This window comes from Anopheles arabiensis, chromosome 2, assembly GCF_016920715.1.
Source record: "Anopheles arabiensis isolate DONGOLA chromosome 2, AaraD3, whole genome shotgun sequence".
Taxonomy (NCBI): domain Eukaryota; kingdom Metazoa; phylum Arthropoda; class Insecta; order Diptera; family Culicidae; genus Anopheles; species Anopheles arabiensis.
Window position 1 is genome coordinate 100,398,976 of NC_053517.1, and position 24,688 is coordinate 100,423,663.

At 41.1% G+C, this 24,688-nt stretch overlaps 1 pseudogene; it reads left to right on the top strand.

The window, feature by feature from the left end:
• The first annotated feature begins 2,345 nt into the window (after positions 1 to 2,345).
• LOC120896972 lies at positions 2,346 to 23,637 on the top strand (annotated as a pseudogene).
• Positions 23,638 to 24,688: the final 1,051 nt, after the last annotated feature.

Below are 24,688 nucleotides of genomic sequence, written 5' to 3' on the forward strand. Positions count from 1 at the left end.
GCAATATCATATTTTCTAACAAAAATCCTAACTCTTATTGCTCGAACGAATACTTACCTCACATTGTAATATAAACTTGATTTATTACGAAGCGCATAATATACAAGCTTAACGAAATGTGAGCTAACGTTAAACTTGTTCAATCAGGTTCACGTTTGATCTTCAGTGCCTAGATCGCAGCAGAAAGACTGTGTTTGTAGTGACGAGACTTCCGATACAAAGCAAATGGTGATTGGATACAGGCACAGTCATCTTACATACACGTATTTAATGGAAAAACTTTGATCATTTATTTCCCTTCTTAGTTATCCCTGTCATCTTTGTCGCTGTCGCTGTTGGAACTTTGGAGTGTGTGTGTGTTGAGGTTATTATTTTTACTAACGTGATAATTTCCTCAAGTTATTTGAATTTAAAACTTTTAAAGTGCATCATGGTGCATTTTCCACATGTGGAAAATTGCACACAAAATTGGAATTAATTTAGATTGATTCTACCTCGTCGATCAATCACAATTTATTGTGAACTTTAAAACTATAGTTTTTACATTACACAAGCACTTCAAACATCATAAATTTGAATGTTGAAGTGATATGCATTCTTCATACAATCCCGCTTGCAATCGTTGTATTGTTTTGCTTGTAAGTGTCCTCTTTTAAGTGCTACAAATTTGATATTTTCTTGCAAAAAAGTGGTGCTTGCAAATAGGAATTGATTTGTTTTCGGTTAACTGTTTTGTACTTCGTGCTTACTATAACGGACAGTCAGTTTGTCATACTTGTTTGTGCAGTTCAGCCAATTGATGTTTGTACCTCTTTTCTTGAGGCTAAAGGTGCAAAATAGCACATAAAACATACATTTTTCTGTCTGTCTGTCAGGAATCTATAGTTTTAAGAGCTCTATTACGGATGTTGTTATGGTAAAACACGACTGCTTACTTGATTCGGGGTTGATATTTCCACCAGGGAACATAAAACCATACGAAGGTTTACGAACTTCTCTTCATACTCTTGATAAAATTTACGACACCTTTGGTTATGCGAACAGCTGGTGGGAGTAAATGGCTGGTTTATTTTCTTTTTTCGTTTTACTACGCAATCAATCTTTTTGATATCTGAATTAAAATCAGTAGCAAAAGCATAGCTCTTTATAATCCATAGTATGTGTTCATCAGTATTGGAAAAGAGTTTTCAGGTGAGAATAGCAAAAATTGGCATAAATCATACCCTAATTTGAGTTTCCTTCAGACTCAAACATTCGCCATTTCTTCTTTGTGCAGAAAAAGTAATGATCCGTTAATCCTCCTCCATTCCAATACATATTCAAATCAAAGTTCAGCAAGCATCGGATATTGATTCCTTTCCTTCTGTCGATAGATCGCGGCAGCTCTCGACGGCAACACCTCTAGGTCGCCATTCTTTTCTTTCGTCATCTTTTTTTTGTGTCATGCCGTTACACATAACTTTGCACCTCGCTGTATCACGATAAAATGAAACCCCGTTCGCTCAGGAGTTAAAAAAACTCTTCCACTGGTCGGTCGAAAAAGTCAGAAGCAAAGAAAATGAACGAAAAGCCTTTCGCTGTGTTATGCAAATCGGAAAATCATGTTCTGGAAGCGTAGAAGAAAGAACAGTGCTCCTATCCTTCCTACGCTTCCTTTTGTTGACTTTCGCACACTCTAATCTAAAGTCAAAAGCTATGTAAAATTTAATCGTACAAGTGTGATCCGTGGAAAATTTTGCAAAGATCCCTTTTGTCTACATTAATTGAACTTTGGCGGATTTCCTTATGAAATCAATTGATAATGCGGAGATGGAAGCGATTATGCTAATAAGGCTAGAGAGAAATCAGTTTCATTGGATAAAATGCAGCATATTTTTGTGTGATGCTCTGTTCGAATGCTTTTATTTCTTAAACCTTAAAAGCGGTAATTTTTAAAGTAAAAAATACTCAACGAACTCGATTTAGAATAAGCTTAACTAAACAAACTACCAAGAGAATTATATCTTAAAATTTAGTCATCAAATTGTTGGATATCAAGCGTAAAGTGATAGATAGATTGATAGATAAATGTAAGCAAAAAGATGTGCATAACGATCGAAGATGCTTTGTATGCCTCACTACTCATAATTACTTTTCGATGAATCAACATGAACTAATATTGTACACCAGATCAAAACAATTTCGTTGCAAACCAGCACCATCTCTCGCCATCAAAGCTCTCTTCTCACAGCACTGAAGTTATCGCACTTGCTTTCGCTCTCAGCGCATGGATGCTGCTCCCGAGCGGGAGCGCGTTTTAGTACAGCACGATGTATTTTCACTGGCGGCTACAATTTGTTTTGCGGAAGCCTTAGTAACCGAAGTAGACGCGTGGCGTTGCGGGCACTAACGAGAAGTGGAACGAGATATTTGAAAAAAAAAAAATCATACTGCGATAGTACAACATATTTTCCGTCCGATATTTTTTCGAACCTGATAGACTATAGCAATGTGGGACTTCTCTGAAAGACGATACCAAAATTTGTTCTGCTAAAGTGGGTGTTTTTTCGTGAAAGGAATTTGGTGTTTATCCCTGTCTAGACGAGTCAGGTAGTTCGGACGTGATACAATAGCAAAGCGTGTAGTGAGTGAAAGGTATTGCAATGGATTGTGAAAACAGAAGTTAATTTTAAATCATTTCTATTATGACTTATTTTTTGTGAAACATGCTGATAGTTTGAAACCTGTAAAATGTAAGTAAAAATATCTTGTCACTACAATAACAAAAACAGACCCATGCAGTGAGCCACGCTATTCTGCGCCACATATAAATCCCTTTCCTGTGTGGTTTGATTACATTCCACTTAGTACACCATAACTCATCACACCTCGAACAGCGCTAGTTACAGCAAACGTGGTGGGAAAAACGGCGCGGCGAGAAAGTTTTCGAGGCCGAAAGTCTATGGGGATGGATGGAAACTTTGGCACTGCTCTGGTTGTGTTAATTGGTGAAGTGATTTGCCGCAGCGTGGAAAGTTTTCCGCCAATAGGAAACTGTTTTTAACTGGCGAATGGCAGCCGTACGCGGCAAGAGCACCGGATCCCATGAGGATTGAGTTAATTGAATTTTATTGAATTGGAACCGTCGCGCTGGGAACGATAACAAGGAACAGCATGTAGGCAGAGTTCTGAGGTGTTTTTCTATGTTCGAAGATATGTTTGTTTTTCAATTCGTTTGTATACATAGCAAAACCAAAATAGTAATATTGATTGTATTGCTTTCTTTTGTAGCTATTTGCAGTGTCTATCTTTCACAGCACGGTGATCATAAACTAGTGCTTGTTTGGAATGTAGCTCTCCATTTACTAAGTGCTATTAGAACAGTTAATAGTACAGGCGTGACGTAGTGAAAAAGAGCATAAATCAGTAACCCTCAATCCTCAAATCCACTCAATCAAGACCCACTCCAGGTCTTGTTTTGTCTGTCCACTTTACACAAAATCGTGTTGCGTGAAACAAGTAACATTCACTTAGCTCTCTGCAGTACCAGTGAACAGCCAAAAGAGAAGTGAAGCAACAAAACGGTCAATCATTATGGAATTAATCACGAGCAAGAATGTTAACAAAATGACCAGCTGGTCAACCAACAGAGCCCTTCGTGCGCTCCCAGCCATTAATAGCCCGGGAAGAAATAGAGTCGGTAATTACACAGCCATTAACTACCGATGTACTTCTGCTGCCTCGGTCACGTAGAAGAACAGCCAAATGCCCCACGGACGCACCCCTAGCACAGCGGTAAGTGGACACATTTTTTTTTATGTCTTTGTTTGTGCTTCGCTTTCTTAGCTCACAAGCAACCAGCAACAGCAAGGAAACATTTCTCACAAGCAGGGCTCACCACTCACCCACTACTTGGCGTTACGAGAACAAGGGACATTACCGATCTGTCAACTGATCTGCTGGAATGACGAATGAATAGCAGATGATTTTCTTCACCACCAGCACCCGTAACAACATAATGCTCGGCGGCAGGAAAGCACCTTCTTTCAATGTACGCATTTTGGCACGGCAAAACTGGCTAAGGCATTCTTTCTGTGGGCTCCTTTTCGGCCACAATCGGGGTCGCCGTGATTTATGTGCCTCACCCTTGGAATTAGTCCCGGTTTAAGTTCCCGGCCGTGTATCTCTGATTGCCGTGGATAGTGGTAAGGAATGTGGGCTGCTATCTCTTCTCTGCCAATCGGCTTTTACGCGGCATTCTAAAGCAAAAGCAGCTTTATTGTTGTAATGCTCGTTGATTTTTTGTTCGTCTTCAGTTTGCTTTTAAGCTAGCCTGTGTTTGGCTGAAGGACGCACACCCACTCAGGCTATTTTCATGTATCATTTGGGTTATCCGTTGCCCTACCTTCATCCATCAAAAGTGGGTCACATTTTCGGTGGTTGCTTTCTGGGCAAATTGGAAGGTCATGACAAACTACTGCAATGGGCATAATGGTGATGATGGCGATGATTGCGATGGTTTACAACTGCAGCAGAATTTCAACGAGGGATAAGAGGATCGTTTGAAAGGAAGACAAATTTCCTGTGACGAAAATTACCATGACAGGACTTTACCTAACTAAAAGAAGTCTTTTCTGTTAATGGTGTCTATTCTTGCAAGATTGAAAAATATAGGCTTGCCACATGTTGATTGCTACGGTTCCATCGCTTCGATTCAAGGCACCAATAAAGGAATCAGTTTTCTCAAGTGTTTATGCTTCTAGTTTATCTTTCTAGTTTAAGAACATCCATAACCTTTAACATGTAAAATGTAGGAAAGATAATTAACTTTATGAAGCAATCATGCTACTTTTATTGCCTTTTGAAACGAATTAACCTACCTGTTACATCACACAATAAATCACGAATAAACAGGTTTCATGTCCATAACAAACAGAATCTACAGTTGCGGCACAGTGAAGCGGTAAAACTGAAACAAGTCACTGAGCGTAAAAACAATTTCCAATGAAATGCTTTTTATCATGCGTAAGGCACAACAATAATTCCTCCCACATGGCGAGTAAGGTTTTAGTGTTTGCTGCGGATGTTTTGTGAGGAGTATGCACAGGTAAAATTTAGGCTACTTTTGTTTTTCTCCCGATTCACCACCCCTGTTGTTTATCTTCTTTGTGTGATGGCCATTTTACTGTAGCAACAGCCGGCAAGTCCACACAAGCCAATGGAAATACGTCCACGAGCAGAAAACTCAAAGATTATTTCATGAGCTAGTTCCATTTCAACCTGCTTGGAAATTGGGACGCAATCTCAACAAATCACCTTCAATTAGATGACGCTACTGTTGGCAGCAACGTCCATCGGTTGGTGTTGTTTGTGAACATTGCTCCACAGCGAAAAGTTTCATCACCATGCAACCGCACGTGCCAACAGCGTTTAGTCATGTGAAAGAAGAATATTGTGCCGTCGATGAGATGCTCACAACGTTTCCGTCTCCCTAGAGCCATAATGGTTGTTATGGAGTTGGTGGCTATGCACAAGGAAAGGTACTTTTTGGGCTCATTGGTTTCATAGTTTCAAAGGTCAGTAGCTACTTGGTACCCAGTCTTTTGTGCGGGAAAGGCAGCTTTGGGCTGGAAGCTCACAATTTAAATTCCTTATATTACGTACATAATTGAAACCTATCTGCATGATGGTACTCTTCAAAACTTCCTGTTTGTAACGTGCGTATTGTAAACATGAAATTGTTACAACTGACTAATCTTTTATCCTCTATGATCAGGTGCTTAAATCAGTAAGCTGATTGTTTTTCAGGCAAAGCTTCCAATAATCTTTATCAATTTCTTTTCATTGCTATTCCCGCGCCAGAGATTTTACAAGCGATTTTTAATTGTGTGGCGATAAAAATACGTTTTTACTGAAGTCTTTTACGAACCACGTATACAAATTCAGAATTGTTTGCTAAAAGTTGTTTTCAACATGGTTTCTGAAGATTCATAGCAGTGGCTTATGTTGTTTTCAATCAAGTTTCTAATTTTTTGTTCAATATTAAATCCTTTGAAATGCCGAGCATGTTTGTGCAGCACCTATCAATAGAAAAAGTGTTATTTCACATGCTTGCTTTGAAATATATATCCTTAATGTACTTTACGATGATACATCAGCGTGGCAATGTAGTCCGAATCTCAAAAGATGGAAGTTTTATTTCATAAATTAGGGCAAGTTGAGACGTAATTAAATAATATGTGCAATATATTGAAATGTTATGGATACGCTCAGCAAATCAATAATTAAATCATAATGAAAACTTAAATGAACGTTGCGAACGACACAAGAATAACTAGAAAATCTTACCCTCTGTTCATGCGTTCGAAAACGTAATGCAATGAACCAACGAAGAAAAACAATACACATACGAGAACAACGATATTTTAAGACAATAAAACAATGAGACACCTTTTGGGAAAGTATCTGCTTCCCTGCAAGCACATGGCTCTGGAAGAAACCAGAATTTAATTCAAACGTCCCATGTTTTGTTCTAATTGAATAACAAACACATAGAGGACAGAGTCTGTGGGTTATGCAAGCGATCAGCTATGTATATCCCTTTGTTTCCTTTGTGCAGTGTATTCTGCAATGAAAATAGGTGGATTTAGTTATGAAACGAGTTTGGCAAAAGATATTAATTTCACAAACAATTTCATGGATGCAAAGAAAGGCTTGCTAGTTGAAAATAAAGCAAATATAAGCCACTTTAAGAACATGGTTTCAGCATAACAACAACTCCATGTTATGACTCCCTCAAATTGCTACTGAAATTCATGTATTATAATTCAATAACACTCCCGCCCAATATCATCAGCAGCTTTACACGAACAGTTAATGGCATGCAGATCGCGCTAATCAAACTTCCAAATTACGCACAGCCGTCAATTCGATAAAATCGATCCAATCGGCTGCACTGCGCGGAAGCCACCCGGGAGACATCCAATATGGTTTCATCAGTGCGTTATGTGGTGTGATGGTGGCTTTTTGATGTTGTTGATGACATTGCCGACAGCTTCCACCGCTTCCAGAATACGGTGACAGTGGGTGAGAGAAACGCGATTGCGATAATAAGATTATGTATTACCACTGCAGCTCATACAACAAGTTTCTAACATTCTGAGTATGTCCCACGAAAACACATCATCACATTCCACACGTCATTCGTTTTTTTCGATCAATGACGATAATGGAAGGAGGTTGATGATCACAACAATTCTGCGTACGGGGAAAACACCTCATTTGAGACTATGTTGGCATAATAATTCAATTTGTCATACAAAATTACTCTAGCTCTCTCTCGCTCTATCTCCCTATATCCCTGTATGCTTATAACTCTGGCACCTGAGACTCCGGAAACTTATCCACCCGAAAGAAATGTGCCAACCCATCACAAGAACCCATTTCATGTTATGTTTTCCACGTTGTTTCATTTACTCACGCAAATGTATCATCAGCTAACTTTTGATCAGCCCTTGACTGCCTCAACCCGCTGAAGCTGGGGAAGTAAATTGATCAAACGTCTACTAACACTTCGTATCATTCCCTTTCGCCGCAGTTTGCAATCAATTTTCGCGCGGCGTGTTCGCAATGCTCGGAGCCGTCTCGCCGGATTCCTTCGACACGCTGCACTCGTACAGCAACACCTTCCAGATGCCGTTCGTGACGCCCTGGTTCCCGGAGAAGGTCCTCACGCCCTCGTCCGGCTTTCTCGACTTTGCCATCAGCATGCGGCCCGACTACTACTAGGACATCATCGATACGGTGCGCTACTATGGCTGGGATCGGATCATCTACATGTACGACTCGCATGACGGTAAGTGGAGGTGAATGTGGATGTTTTTGGGAGGGGAATTCGGTGGAATTTCTTGCCCGGGGGCATCGACAACTGCACTGGATGATTGGATCCGTCGTTCGTCAGACTGGAAGACGTGTCAATCGCGAAGGCTTATATTAACGCCATGATTAGACTTTTTGAGCCTTATTTTACTTGGGGTGTGATGTACCTCATAAAATACTCCACTAGGAATATATAAGATCCACATTTTTTCACGTTTCATCATATTTATGTCGGTGGTAATAATTACATTTTTGTTAGTTTGGATGGCAATACCCAAAACATTGCTCTCAGCGTTTCAAGTGATTGATGTAAGATGATATTGATACAAGTAAGAGTATCAACTGCAGAGCTCTTGAAGTATTTTAGGTGCAATATCTGTAAAACACTGTTTTATGTGAAAAACTAATTGGGTCAAACGATTAATGTGTTCTTCGGGGGCAAGAACGTTCAAGAACTTCTTGTCAGTAAATGCTAAATAAGCTTAAACAGTGCAGGGAGTCTCCAGTAATAGCAGCATTGGTTCATTAGTTCAAACTGTATGAACTTTATCAATAAATTCCATAACGCAATAAAACTCTTCTACCAAACCACATCAAGCTGAGTTTTCTGCTTTTATTTTTCTTGAAATTTGCCACCTTGTGAGCACAAGACAGTATCTCCCAGATCCTTTCAGAACGACGATACAGAATTGTTTCCTACAAAAGCTCTATGCGATACATCACCGTAAGTTTCTCAATAATAAGCCAAGATGTGTGCACTGTATCGTATGGAAATAATATTTTCTTCAATATCAACCTTCTTTGACATGCCGGAGCCATACGTGTGTGTTTGACCATGCCACAACATCTGACATTTAATTTCATTCATGTCATGTGCAACATTTCTCAAAACTTCACCAGAGACGCAAAGTCCGAGCCTATAGGCTGCTCTATTAAAATAAGCTCTATAAACTCAGTCGATTGCACTCAGCTATTTTCTCTATTGCACCTGTGCAATTGAACGAAACAATTCCACGGAACATCTTGACGATGGCCACACATTGCATCGGTAGGGAACGTATTCTTACAAACTAAAGCTTCTTTCTCTACACATAATAACTGTTTACCGAGCAATACACAATACCATCCAAGGGTGTGGACAACCTGAACCGACTGAGTAGCTTATTGAAGGAGCTGAACATAAGTAAAATAGATTAAAAAGTTATGAATCCTTGCACTGCACATAATCAATGCTGCCTTTCGACCAATCAAAATTGGCATGTAGAGAACGCAGGCATGTCTTTTTTTAAAAAATGAAACACACACAAGAAACCCGTTTCTGATAATAATTCTAGCCTAGTATCTTTCACATTATATTCCACATTCAGGTGTAATTTACTCTTGTGCAATCCTAATAACCTCAACGAAGCGTGACACTCGTGGAATATTTCAACACTGGTTAAATGTTACCACCTTCTTCAGAATTCTGCAATTCGTCCGCCACAATAATCTGCGCCACAAGCGAACAGAGCTGCCTGGAAGTGAAACGAGCTGGAAATAATGTGCAAAGTATGAAGAACCATTGAAAGTTACTTTCAAAGAACCGATGACACGTGCCCTGACTAAGGAATGGATTTGACGGGAAGCCTTCTACGCGTCACGTGCGGGGAAGTGAATAGGGTAATCTGGAATGAGATAAAAAGAAAACTTTACATCTTTTATGAAGCGTCAATACGCTCGATGCCGCTTGGTTGAAATATCCACCACACACTTGAAGCGAAAGTTGCTCCTGTAGCGCCGGGGACTGCCGGGGATGGTCGGAGTATCATTAAACTTGTTGAACGATGCCTGCTTGTATCGACCATGATGATGGTCGATTGAATCAGCCGGTGGCCAAAAATTTGAATAGAAACTTGCCACGCTGTGATGTAGCAAACGCAAAGGGATACGGTTGGGAAGGGTAAAGAGAGCAAAATAGTTACGTGTATGTGGTGGGACACAATTTTGTGCTGGCTGAAAGTTTCATTTTGGGGTGCGTGAGGTGACCTTCACTTCCTTTAAGTGAATGAAGAAACTTTTCTCATTAACAAACTTGTTCGCCATTTCCAAAAGCATGACCAAAATACATCATTTACATGGTGCCTTAGCTATCGCATCTCGTAACAAGTGCTGGAATGCGAGTATGGATAAATAAGAATATGTGCTTGAGAAGGCGTTTATTGCGTGCTGTGTATGTGTAGTACTTGCATCGACTTGCACAAGTGTGTTCGAGCTTGAATGCAAAATATGCATCTTCATACCTGTGTCTGAATTGCAATCCCTAGATCAGGATTCAGCATTATAGCGTATCTTAACTTCCAAGTTACTAATGTAAAATAAAGCATTCTAACGTAGTAACGATGCACTGTGAATGTTTCGTACATTGATGGTAAAAAACAAAAACTGAATGAATTTCTTAGGAAATTCTCTAGTCGAACGAAATCTTGTTTACTATCGCAGCAGCTTCAGATAAGCCAAATCCAATACAACAATGTATGTGAACAATACACGAACACAATACAGATCGATACGAAACAGACATCCTCTACCGTATGCTGCAAACGAACAAAAAATGTTGTTAATCCAGTCAAATCACCCAAATCGGGCACAATGTCATGTCAGCAACAAAGCGCAACGACATTGCCACGCTTTGCAAACCTTGTTTGATGATGCTCATCCTCCTGCCGTGTGCGCGGGTTGTGTCTGTGCACTTTACGGCAGTCAGCTTGTCAGCTTTCTTTGCTTGCTAGCAAAACAGTCGATTGGTGGAGAAATAAACAGATGGTAAAGGAACAGTCGCCTCTGTTTGCAGACGAATCAGAGCGTTCGAAGCTAGACTGAAAGGTGGATTGATTTTGCTATCGATGAATGTCAAGCGCTTGTTTACATTTATTGGCCCGGATTCTAGCCAAGAAAAAGGTCGATAATTCGCACCGAATGAAAGTAGGTGTTTTGTTAAAATATTATAATTTCAATAGTTTATTAAATTGTAAAACAATGTTACAGTTAAAACCAATGATAAGTACTCTGAACAGTCCGTAAGGACTGTACAACATCGAACCACTTCATGCTCTAATGTGCTTCAAATGCACACCATCGTCTGTCCAATGCTTCAACACTATAACATCTTTCATCAATCCATTCCGTCAATAGTAAAAAGCCATAAGCACAATTACCTTTGATAAGGATTTGCCTAGTTGATTCGATGAATGCTAGCATCAAACAACCAGAACATCTTTTGCATTGTACGAATTGGTCCGCAAATTATTGAATTGATTTAACTAACAAAGGATGGATTGTCTATTGTCATATTAACCTCCTATTTGCAACCATTCCTTTCCTTTGTATTGCATGACGATGTTAAGACTAGAAATGAAAATCTAACATAACAACAACATGAACAAAACATGACCATATGATAAAAATATCACTTTTGCCTAGGGATTACTTACTTATGTGTGTCAAAATACAGAAGAAGACATACTCATTCCTATACAGGAAAAATAACACACACTTATATCATCTCCATTTTCTGTTTGCTATTTCAACTGAATGCCATTCTGGTTTCTCTCACTACATGTTCACATTTTCATGTTTTCTCGCACGAAGTAATTAGTATGAGAATAGTGTCCAACCAAATAAATAAGCTCTTTGCCACACATTCATCAGTTGTTTTTCTACGCGCATCTAAGCTCGGATTGTTTCTGCCTCATAATCCCACCACTGCCCCGATTTCATTGCTGGAAACACACAATCCTCGTCACGGTACGCTTTTCCTGCGAAGCAAATTTTGCGAGCGAAAACTTTTGTCCAGCGCTTTATTGAGCCTATTTCCCGCTTCTAACACTTACGCCGTTCCGTGAGCTTACATATATATATATTTTGCTGTCATTGACACCTCCTTCCATTCTATTGGGTGTACAAAGACATGTGGAAGTTACGGTAGCCTTTTCCCTTGGCTGGTAGTGTTGAAGTGCTAAACGAAGTGTCAATGCTGCGAAAGCCGGATTTAGGGGAACGCACAAACCATTAGAAGCAAAGCGGAGGGGTGTTCGTCGAATTCGAGCACATGTGTGTGCGATGTTCTCACTTTTCTGGCTTTCGGCAAGGGATCGTTACCGATACGATAATGCAATTTGTTTGTTGGAAACTGGTGTGCTTGTGTATGGGCTTGATCCTTAACGCGTGTAAGGTATTTGAAGGATTAGTACCAAGATTTAATTTAAAATTTTAAACGGTAATTGCACTTGCCGTTAAAAAAACACGGTTGTATGAGATCAGCTTACTAAAATCGCTCAAAGGCATAGCATCAAGCTTGATAAATGTAGTGATGTACGGAAATAACAAAAGCCATTTATTTAAATCAACGCACCAAACAGATGAACGTAATGGCTAGGACACTCAGTACAATGTCAATATAGCTAGGTATCTTTTATACACAATCGACCAATCGGCAATATTCAATTGATGAACATTAGGTCTTAATCGTTGTGTATATTAAGTAATACATTTTTTAAACCAAATCCCATCAACATTGAACCTGTTACCCAAACTCATTAATCATAACGACCGGTTTTTAACTTTGCCTCTGTTGCTCTATTTTTTAAGCAAAAGACTACGTAGAACGAACAAAAAATAGATTATCGAAGAATTTGAAAGGAAACTTTACTTTCCCTCCACGTAAAAATTACCTCCTTTTATAAATATTCGAGCTTAATTCCTTCCATCCTTCCCGGAACGCTCCAAGAAGTAGGAAAGAATACTGGACCCTTTTGATGCTTCCCGATTCAATCAATTTCATCTTAATTACTCAAGTTGCAAAAAGGCTTCGAGTTCGCCGTAGGTATTCGGTGGCAAGCAAAACCATGGACCTGCCTAAATATGCCCATGATTGATATTTTTAGTGTAGCTTGTGTTTCCTTTTTTCGGTGTGGAAAATCACTTTATTTATCGTGAACAACCTACGTCAAACGCATTATTACCTTAGCCCAATGTAGGGAACAGAAATTTGCACTCTTTTTATCGTTAAATTTGTGGATTGAAAATCATTTTATTAACAAAAAATCTTGGTGTTAATGATATTGCTTAAAGCTTCACCTTATGAAACCATAATTTGCTTTAAATCTACTCTTCCGATAACCATTACAGCAAGTCAAACCACAAGCCTTCTTTGCTCAACATTGTCCTACCACGTGCAAGAAAAACCCACGTGGTCTGTTCTTTAAACTTCTTTCCTTTCGACTTGCCTCACTTTTAGCTCATTCCCTTTCTCTTTGCACGCTGACAAGTATTTGAAAGAGGAAAACTCTCCGTGTAAAGGTCATGCGTACCCTTTTCTGTTGTCGTACTCTGCAAACTTTTAATTCAATTTCATTTAATTTATTTGATTTGGCCACGGCTCGAATATTACGTGTGGAGGTTTGCATTACTTCCACTGGAACGGTTTCGTGTTGGCGGAAGTAAGACTCCGTTTCATTATGCTAGAGAGTTTTCATTCATTCTACACAAGAACTAAATTCAGCACCTTGCAATGGCTGTTTTTACTGTCATTATTTTTTTTATATAATCCTTCTGGGTTTCAAACTTTCACGACATATGCACAGTAAGATGTCAACAAAAAACTCAAACATGATAGAAAACAGCTCTGTTTGTAACATTCAAATGCACTCTTGTACCTTTTTTCTAGAACGATCTTTTATTTCTTCATTTCATCCACATTTCATCCAGCCATTCTTAAAGTCTATCTATTGTCTTCTCCTCCCTTGCACACACGGTCCTTTTCAGCCTCACCATTCTCTCTTCTTAATGGCATTGGTGATAATGGCAGACGCAAAAGAACCATCATCGAGAACGGTGATGCTAGTTTTGCTCCGGAAGCTGAAACTGGAGTTTTATCCGTCCTTGGTAGAAGTGTTCCACTTACACAACTCTAGCACAGGTTTCGCTAAGCCATCTCGGGACGCTTGTTGTGTGCTTTCCCTGGAGTCACCCGTCATAGTCTCTATTCTTTCGAATCTCCTTCCCTTCCCAAGTCAGTTTAAGTGGGTTTGAAAAGAAAGGAAAGAAGCAACACCGAGTCTCTATCCAAGAAGCTCCCTTGCCCGACCTATTTCTATCCAGTCTCAGTGGGCTGAGTTTATTCTGCTGGTTTCTTCAGCTTATCCTTATGCAGTCCTTCTGCAGTTTTGTACGGCTTAGCATAGAACCAGTCCCAGAGACAACGGAGCCCAAGGCTTTAATTCAATACAATTTATTCACCGTACGTACGGTATGCCAATTTTCATTTGTCACCCGTGAGCCATAAGCCCAGCGTGTCGGAGCAAAGCCCATTCGGTCCCAGAACCGAGCGCTGATTGGAGGGATACGCATCCTAATGGGTCACATGAAGCCTTTTCCAGTGCCGAGGACACTTTTACCTTTACACTTGTCAATTAACATCACCTTACGGGTTCCTCCTGCGTAAGCAATACTACCAATCGGGCGATAAAAAAAGGTCACAAGGACCCCTTTGGTAGGCGGGTATCAGCGCCATTGGGTTCGTCATACGTTTCCGCCATCACTCACGTACTTAATTCTTCTCCCTATCTCCCGTACAGGCCTGCTGCGACTGCAACAAATCTACCAGGGACTGCGGCCGGGGAACGAAACCTTCCACGTCGAGACGGTCAAGCGGATAGCGAACGTAAGCGATGCGATTGAGTTTCTGCGCACCATCGAGGAGCTGAACCGGTGGTCCCGGAAGCACATTGTCCTCGACTGTAGCACCGAGCTGGCCAAGGACATCGTGGTCAGTCACGTCCGGGACATCACGCTCGGCAAACGCACCTACCACTATCTGCTGAGTGGGTTGGTAAGTGTTTCGTTCTTTACAATCGCAAGAAGTTATTGTTGTAGTCCATTTCATCGCATCCCTCTTTTCACTAGAAGCCAAACACATTTACATATCAGATTTTGTTGTGGATCTTAGGCAAGTTGCATAGGTAGCCATTAAGAATACTGAGCACTGTTTCCCATACCCGCCAGCTGGTGATTGTACACTGAGAGTCAATAATGGAAAGCAGTGATTAGTTTTTGTTCTCTTTTATCTCTCCTCGATCCTCGTTCTGTGGCGTGAAATTAATCTCAGCTAGAAAAAGGGTTGTTGTTGATGTTGGAGGAATGGCTCAACAGTAAAACAAGCTCCCACGGGTATGAAACGAAGCAATGCGCCATTCGAAATGGCACCCGTGATTGCTCTGTTGCTCTGGTGTGACTCTCTGCCATCCAAAGACACCCTCGATGACCCTGCAATCCTCTCCATCCAGTTGCTCTCGAAGGTAATTAAGGCTCGAGAACTTACATTCAACGGCATGGCGCTTTCAGCAGAACCGGCGAGTGTTGGCAGTGGGCAGTAAAACTAGTATTACTGCTTTCGTGCTTTTCCACTTAAGCAACCTTCCTCCAACCGTACAGCTTAATCCACCGTCGTTCGAATTACTCAAGGGCACACACACTGATACAGACACACATACAGTCCGTTACAGCACTCCGGACACAACACTTTGCCGGTGCGAATGCATCCCCTGAAAGCTATCAAAATCAAATTTAATGCCGTTTTCACGCCCGATGACGTCATTGATGAGAGCTTTTCAGCAGTTTTCTCCTTTATAGCGTTTCCAGGCGTTAGTTTCGCTGCAAGAACCCGGTAGAAGTTGTAAAGCCATCAAGAGCAAGCAGACAACGATGAGAAGAAGGGAATGCTCTTGCGAACACTATCAAGCGTATGGATTGTATGAGATTGTTGGCCTGTGTGTGGGTGTGTTGCCAGAGTGTTTCACCTTTCGGGCAGAAGAAGGGCGCACGCAATTGGCTGTCTGCCGCAGCGTTCCTGTTTAACATTGCATGAAATTACCTCCGATTTCGATGGAAAGCAACCGACGATGGTGTGCGTTCTGGATGGGCCAGCAATAGTTATTGTCATTTTAGTGTGCCTCTTCTACCGCTCGGTGTCGTTACTGAAAATCAGACATAAGTACCGGCTTTTTCGAGGAATCACACCCACTCGCTAAGGGGAGCATACGTGGAAGTTGTTGAAGGTACATTGGCGTCTCTTGCTTCCATCTACAAGAAGGTGGAATTAGCTGTTTCGTCTCAACACAATGAGAACGACACGAAATGGGATGATTAGCTCAACCACAAACACAACACCAATAGAGCAACCAACAGTATGGCATCCAGCAGAGTGTGGCAATCAAAAAGTCGACCACAAAACTGCCTCTCAAACAATGGCTGGTTTTACATATTTTGTCTCGTAAAAGGAGAAGAATCTCAATTGGCTTAAAGAGGATTGCTGTGGGTGGCTAACATGTGATTTGTTGAATATTGGTTGTTTACAATTGATGCAATACACAACCCACATCGTATCAAACGTCTAAACCCTCTGTGATGTGAGCGCTTAAAGTTGGTGAGAAAACCACACAAATAAACTGTTGGACGTAGCGTTGACACACTGTCTTACACATTAAGCGATTAAGCCTTGCAGTAACACCCTCACATCTTCCCATCCAAACTGCTTGATTGAAGGCTCTATGAAAGCATCAGAAAGAGAATATTCCACTTCAATTGATTAAGGTGTGTGCATCCAGTTGAATTTTCATACGACCCTTTGTAACTTCAGTTAAAACAGGTGCATTTGTGCTGGAAAGTGCGTGCTCTTTAAAGGATTTCTCTCTTGCGATGAGGAATATTCGTAATTGTTTCGTACATATTTGATTCTTCAATTGGATTTCGAAATAATTTAACGACATGGCTCTACTCTACCCGAGGTTGCAGCATGAATGAATTATTCTATTCCTAAACCATTTATTGCTTATTTGCATGCATTAATGTATCACAGCATAGCTCTTCGTTCAGTAAAAACACAACGATAGGCGAGCAATCTGAAACAAGGAGCTAGCTTTCAGTGTCACGGGAGAGTAAACTCCCTCATCAAATATTGCCAGGCTTTCATGCTCCACTAGCGTATGTCAACATTTTCCTGCCCATGTTAAAATCTGCCCATTCAGTATACCTTTTTCGGGAAACGAATGCCCTGCAATGCATGCGAAACCGGATATACCGGGAGTTGTTAACGTTTGCTTTACTCTTCCTGAAGTGCGTCAACGGCATACGGGTAGCTATTTTTGGCCACATCCATCCATCCAGACCGAGCTTGAAACCGATGCTTCATTCATTAACCTTCCCGGTGTTGGCTGTGCGTTGGAAGCTTTTACATGATCAGCCCCGAAGCTCATGCCGTTCTCTCTTCGCTCTTTCCAAACAGACAATAAGCCACAAAAGGAAATTTAATACTCATCAGGTTGGTGGCCTTTTTTTAGAGCAGTATTAGCACGAGCGTGCGGATAATAGGTAGTTTGGCTTTATGAACAATGTTCTCTAGCCTTCTACGTAATATGTGCAGTTTATGGTTTCTTAATCCATGTAATCCCTTTATTATTGTTCACAATTTTCACGTTCAATATTTGGTTTCTCGTAATTCCGGGATTTATAGAAAACTATTTTTACAAAAATGTGCAAATTGGGATAGGTTATTGCATGTAGAAATCATTTTCGAATATATTTTGCTGTAGTGTGTCCTACAAATTCAATCATTGAAACAGATAAATTGATGCAAACCTTGGACCATTTAACATTATTCTATTTGTGCTTACGAACTCCAAACCTGGTGCATTATTCGTTGCGTAAATATGTACAATTGACCGCTTTTACTCCATCATGAGTCATACCAGACGAGCTTGTGGCCAGTGAAACAAATGCAATCGGCAGTTTTAGAAACAAATTGAATTTTATCCAGCTTCAATTTGTTATTTGCATTCCATTTCACAGCAGAAATCTCGATCAAGTCCTTTGAGTACGGGTACACTAACAACAAAGTTTTGTACTGCAAATAGTTGAGGCCAGATAAGTATTTCAAGTAGCAGCTCGTTCTTAATGCTCGTTACTTGCTTTCGAGTTCAGTTGAAGCTTCCGTAGTGTTTCTTTCTTCTCAATCCATACACACTGAAAATATGTATGCCAATCAGTCCACTGATACGGTAGCGGTCACCTATTGTTTGCTTGCTGGGCTGCAATCACGCCTGCAACTCAAACGGAAGGCCACCACCTTTATCGTCATCGTCATCAGCTGTAATATATTACGCCCGTTTACCTTGCACTCGAAAGGGGTCTTCCAAATTCGTTACCACACCGTCACGTCACGATGTGCTTGTACACACAGCCAGAAACACAGCCGAAAGTGGTTAACCACAACAAGCTTCGCAAACAAACCGAACTACACCCCTTCCCAAGCACTCCTGGTTTCCTTTCATCGTGGTTGGTAAAGGTAACATATGGCGAGGCAAACTGTTTTCCGACTGCTAGCGTTGCCCAACAAGCGATCAATGTCAACCGAAGCCCGACGGGGACCATGTTTTACTCAATCATTCCGACTGTTGCAAGCGAATAATAAGGTTTCGGTCGATGTTTCGCCATTTCGCTTCCTGTTGGAGAGCATCGCAAAGGTGAAGGTTTCGTCTGGTAACATGTTGAACGGCGTTCGACGGTTGGCAGTCTACGCGATTCAAGTTTGTAGATTCTTATGGATCAATTTGGCAAAGCAGAAGAAATCATGTTTTATAAAATATTTCTGTGACATTTTTTTCATTTTTCTTTTTCGATTTAATGTTTTTTGTTCAAAGTAAATAAAAAAGTCGAACAAAAATTATATTTCCTAAATTATGCAAATAAAAACTGATATTCAAAACATTTGGTTTTAGATGGAGACGCCTAGTAGTTCGTAGAGGTATGGAGACGCCTGGTATTTCGTTATGTTTCTACTAATACCTTATATTTATTTTTAATGTTGTAAAAGTTTCAATGAGTCATAATATGGATAATATACACTTTCAACAGTTAAAAAAAAATATTAAAAAAAAAAACATTCAACCATTTACACATTCTTCTTCAAAATCTGTGTTAGCCGAAACTTCCGTTTTTTTCCTTTCTTTCCCTTGCATATCATGTTACTGGACTGGGTTCTTACCGTGCTTTACCAAAACGGCCAGTACCAACAACCTCCGAACGACCCATCTCGTTGATCATGTACCGTTTATCTTGTATGCTTATTCCATCTATCACTTACCATCTTATCTAACGGTTCCTACGGTTTTACGGTTCCTGGCTTTCGCTCGTCCGCTTCACGTCGACCGTTCTTTCCTCAGCACTTCTTCCACCCTCTCTACCATTGTAGAGCTCCTCCGAATTTGCTCTCACAATCATGTTTAGTCTGAACTCTAGATCAATTCAAACTAACTTCGAACGTTTTCCAAAAAGGCCCATTCTCTCATTCTGGTGCCCATGTCGTCTCTTCCTCATGTTGGTTGCGATTTATTTGACCGATGTTTCGTATTTCACTAAAGAGCTATTGGCGAAGGGAGCAGATATTCCCCGTTTCCTGGTATTAATATTGACCGGGATCGAAAATCAAAACGTGAATCAAGTGTGTGCTGCTCAAAACCCGCTCAGCCTCGAAGCTCGACGGGTGTGCTCACACCAATTTAATAGAACCGGAAACTGAACCTCGGCACAGTGGCTGCCACACCAGTCAATTTATAGGATTTAACATAAACAGTCTGCTCGTCCGTGTCGGTTCCTCACCTCTTCCACCACGTGTGCTACTGCCAATGATGCCTGACGGCTGATCGGAGGTTCCGAACCAGCGAGTTTTGCAAGTCACATCATCCGACGATGGCTCTATCTATTATCTTTATGCTCATGCACATAACGTTGCTGACGGCTACATGCATTAACTTGATATCGATGCTCATGCTGCTGTCTGAATCATTGCTGCAACTTCCTTCTCTTTCTATCCCCTGCAAATGTGATGTTTTATGAAGAGATTCTTGAATGGGAGCTATCTTGCTGTTTGTTTAATATGCTCTTAAGCTGTGCCTTCTGTTTCAAGCATTTTGAAAATAATCCTTACTTTGAACATCACCAAAAACCTCTCAAAACTTGCACCCAAATCTCTTGTTCTATAAGATTTATTTGTCTGCAAAAGTTCAAATCGAAATGTCCTGAATAGCAATAACATCACTGCAATCGAACTCTAGGTGAATCGTTACCATCCTTCTTGTCGCTCAATCCGTAGCATGTTTTGCTGCCATTATCTCTATTTATCTCCCCCTTCCTCTCTCTTTCTCTCCTTCTCACCAGGTGATGGATGATCGCTGGGAGAGTGAAGTTATCGAGTACGGTGCAATCAATATCACCGGCTTCCGGATCGTCGATACGAGCAAAAAATACGTCAAGGAGTTTCTTGATGGATAGAAGCGATTAGATCCGACCACATCGCAGGGCGCTGGCAAGGAACTGATCTCGGCCCAGGCCTCCCTCATGTACGATGCCGTGTTCGTGCTGGTGGAAGCGTTCTCCAAGATTATGCGCAAAAAGCCGGACCAGTTCCGGGCGTACACGATGCGCAATCGGGGCCAGCCGTTTAATCTGCCCGCTAACGGGACACGAACGCTCGACTGCAACACCTCCAAGGGTTGGGTCACCCCGTGGGAGCATGGTGATAAAATTTCACGCTATCTGCGCAAGGTAAGTACTGTGCAAGTATTTTTTCCTTTCAATCTTGTCGAAAGGACGTGCAGTGAGAGATGATTTCAGATCTTTTATTCATAAGCTATCGTATTTAATTTTCCACTTAACTTCTTATACATTTTTGGGAATTGTAAAACTATGTCTTATCTGTTTTAGTTTTTTAAATTCTATATTTTGGCTCAATATCTCACTCGCTGTACACCTCAGCCAAATCGAGCCAGGATTTATGAACCCGTGAGATACATTATTATGGCTGCCGGTCTTTATTTATGCCTTTATGCTTGTACGCTGCGTTTGTTGCGTGGTCGTGCTTGGTTTCCTTTGCTGCCATAAAATCGCAGCCTCCGTGCCGGCTAATATCAGTTTGTTATTTCTCGCTCCATCTTCTAACTCTCTCCTACTCTATTTTTCTTTCTCTCTATCTCTCTCTCTCTGTTTACTATTTATCGTTCTTGCAAATGGCTCAACTTTTACACCTTTCCGTCTATTGGTATCATCACCGCCACTACAACCACCACCACGAATGGATCGTTTGGCATTGGGCCATCAACGCACACAAAAAACATCCTCCGCCACAACAACATTGGGTGCCGCGTACCTTTGGATGGTGTTTTACGACAACTACGCTACTTACCCCGATTCCCGACAGGTGGAAATATCGGGCCTTACCGGTGATATTAGGTTCAACGAGGACGGCAAACGCCAAAACTACACCCTGCACGTGGTCGAGATGACGGTCAACAGTGCGATGGTGAAGGTGGCCGAGTGGTCGGACGAGGGCGGACTGGCGCCGGTCGTTGCCAAGTACACCCGCCTCAAGACGGACATGCATTACGAGCGGAACAAGACCTACATCGTGACGACCATCATCGAGGAGCCGTACATCATGCTGCGGCAGCCGGAACCGGGCGAAACGCTCGAGACGAACGAGCGCTTCGAGGGCTACTGCAAGGATCTGGCCGAGCTGGTGGCGAAAAAACTCGGCATCAACTGTACGTACACTCTTCCACACTCCTGCACGCACGTACCTTACCACTGCGGGTCTTATGCTTTTCGGTGAAAAAGGCTGACATAATTTCCAGCTTGTACAACCTGTTCACTCCTGCCTTGCGGTGTAGGGCGATTGTAAACTTGGTCATCATGTTTTTTCATTGACGGGGCCATGTTTGCGAGACAATTTTGATTCCCAGATCCATTTTTAAAGTGAAATGTCTTAAATTGTGAAGCAAAACTTTACAAAATTTCAATACGACCCTTAGAGCTGCAGTATAAAGCGTTCTGTTTGCAATCGAACCTTTTCACTTTCCTTTCATGTCGGTTGTTTTACTACAACTGAAAAGAATTTTCTAATAAATTACTTTTACATCATTACCTCCTTCATTGCTGTACACATTTTCCATCCGAAATATATGGAAAGTGTTTAGCAACGTAATCAAACTGTCGAGAAGCGATAAGGGGTCTTCATTCGTTTGTTTAACCTTCCTCAATAAGTCCATCATCGAACGCACTATCGTAGTTTTCTTATAGCTCAAAATAGACCGCAATCATGTACCTTACCAACATAAGTGTTGAGGTTAGTTCTTTTTTGAATAATACAATGGCTGAAAAAAGGCAGGTTAAAATAATAAAATTCTTTTTTAAACCATTCCACGTCATCTCTTTCAAATTTAACACTAATTATTTAATCAAAGCTCATTTTCAAATTAAAGGCTACAAGGGATTTGCTGTACTTTGGGATCCATTTCCACGCTGTCTAAGTTGAATTTAAATTATTAATTTCACAAAAGCATGTCATAAACGAGGAAACAATGACCAATAGAAATATGTCTAACTCTTATCTTTCTTATTTCCAGCAAATTGAACGTTTAACCTCAATCGATCCTCGTCGTCAAAGGTGACTGATGCGTCATTATGATAAACGTCAGGTCAAACAGATGTTAAACATGCATAGCTGCCTCAGTAGACTCTTCAAAGGGATCTTGTTAAGCAGTCGCGGTTATCACACATAAACAAAGACCAGCTATCTATCAGATATCTGCGCTTGCAGCGGTGTTGCAGCTTCCTTGATCAACTTGACGACGAAATGTCATCAAACAACACGAATGCCAAGCGGTTTGATGGATCCTTCTAAAGACCAATTCTCCAAATTCCCTATCCCACGCTAAAGCTGTCTTTGTGCGTCGATGTCAGAGCATCGTCCTGTACGTAGTGTCACGCTTTTCACCCTTCGAATGGCGGCTAGTTAATTATAACGGTAATTAATTTTGCTGTTCCAGCGCCACGGACACCATGTTGCCTCACGGGATGATGCACAGTGCACTTCCGGATAAGTTCCCAGCATGCAGCACAACACGGCACGTACCCATTCGGCACTTTCCGGGCATTTTGGGGATGAGTTGTGAACGCACTTTCCGGTGGAAAACACACTGCACATCTCCCGTGCAAGAGCACACAAAAGTCGTAACTTATCTCATATGTTTTGCTTTCTCCCTTTGCTCCCTTGTACGACCCCTTCGGTACCACACTCACCCGCTGCTTTGTGACACACTTTATGGCTAATGCGGATCCACGTGTGGGGGGACCATCATGTGACCACCGCCAATGAAAATGTCAGACGAGCTACCGGACGCAGTGCCACAGGCGACGGCAAATGAGTTTAGCGCACTGAGCTCGTGACGGTGCGCTTTGGGCGCCTTCATACCTCGCACACTGGCTGTGACATCTCAACAACGCTCGATCGCAGTGTCGAATATTGTACCATCCAGCTCAACCAATTGGAACAGCGTCTGTGGTTCAAATTTTCCGATCAAAATGTTTTTGATACAATGTTAATTTGTTTGTTTATCATTAGAAGAAAAGAAAAGTAAGAAGTTGTAATGCAGCGATAGAAGCATTATTTCTTGGGAACGATTTAGAAAAAGCTTACAAAAAGCTTCACGGAGCGCTGTTTCGCCATCAAAGCTTAAACACACAAAAGCTCTTCCACACAAGTGCAAACAGGATGGCTAACGATACAGCAATATGTTCATATTTTAATATAGATGTTCCAAATGTATAGTTCTGGTACAGTAATGCATGGTTTTTTAAGTGTAAGAATTTAAATATCTTAAACTAGTTAATAAAGAAATAAGTGTTTCACAACTTTGATTATGTTGATGGTTTAACGGATATAGATTTTTCATTTCTGTTTCCCCGGTAAAGTATCAAATAAATTGAATTAAATCCTTTAATAAAGGATTAAAACAGATAAAAAGTGAAGTATTCCGCGATGTGTCAATCCATAGTAGTAAATAATCGAGTTTAAATTAAACAATAAAAACCATACAAACCATCTTTTAAACGAATCTTTATTCTTAAAATCGCCCTCAAAGTAAGCTCAAAAATATACACAGCACTTTTATCAACGATTCTATAAAACCAACAACAACAAAAAACATTAAAATTAATACCTCAGACGTCGACAAATGAAATCCCCTGTTATCCAAGTTTGATGAATGAAAATTGATACAATGCGAAACAAGATTTCGAAACCCCATTATTTAACAACAAAGAAACCAGCTTCCAGCGCCGATTAATAATCTGTCTTCACGATTGCATCCTTTGTTCCAATGTACGAGCGCATCATCGCGCACTGCACACCTGCGGTGCTGATGGAACGGATAAAAATAAATCATACCCCACATTAGTTCCGCCATTTCAAATATCCGTTCCAGCGCGCGCGGAACACCCAAACGGACGCAAAACGAAGAGGAAAATGGGAAAGAAAGAAAGAAAAAAACCCTGCAACAGAAGCGAAATGAAGAAAACCATAAAACATCCGAACCCGATGGTAATCAATCTGTAAACAGTTTCAGTACACACACACACATACACCGGTTCGTTGATTACATTTTTCGTTAACAATATCAGATTGTGAGGCGGAGGAAGGTTTTTTATGTTTCATTTGCTTTTCCTTTGTGCGCTCCTCTCCATTTTGGGTGCGGTGGTTCGCTCACCTGTCGATTCTTTAATCGGGTGCCGGGTTGGTTTCGGCAACGGTGGTATTTATTATGTTTTCGCCTGTTTGTTACGGTAAACGGTTTGCATCAGACGGTGTGTGCCGGTGATGCCGAGGTGTGAAAACGGCTCTCGGTGTTTCCATGCGCGAAGCGGGCTGAAGCTGCACAGGGACTGGTGGGATGTTATTACAGCT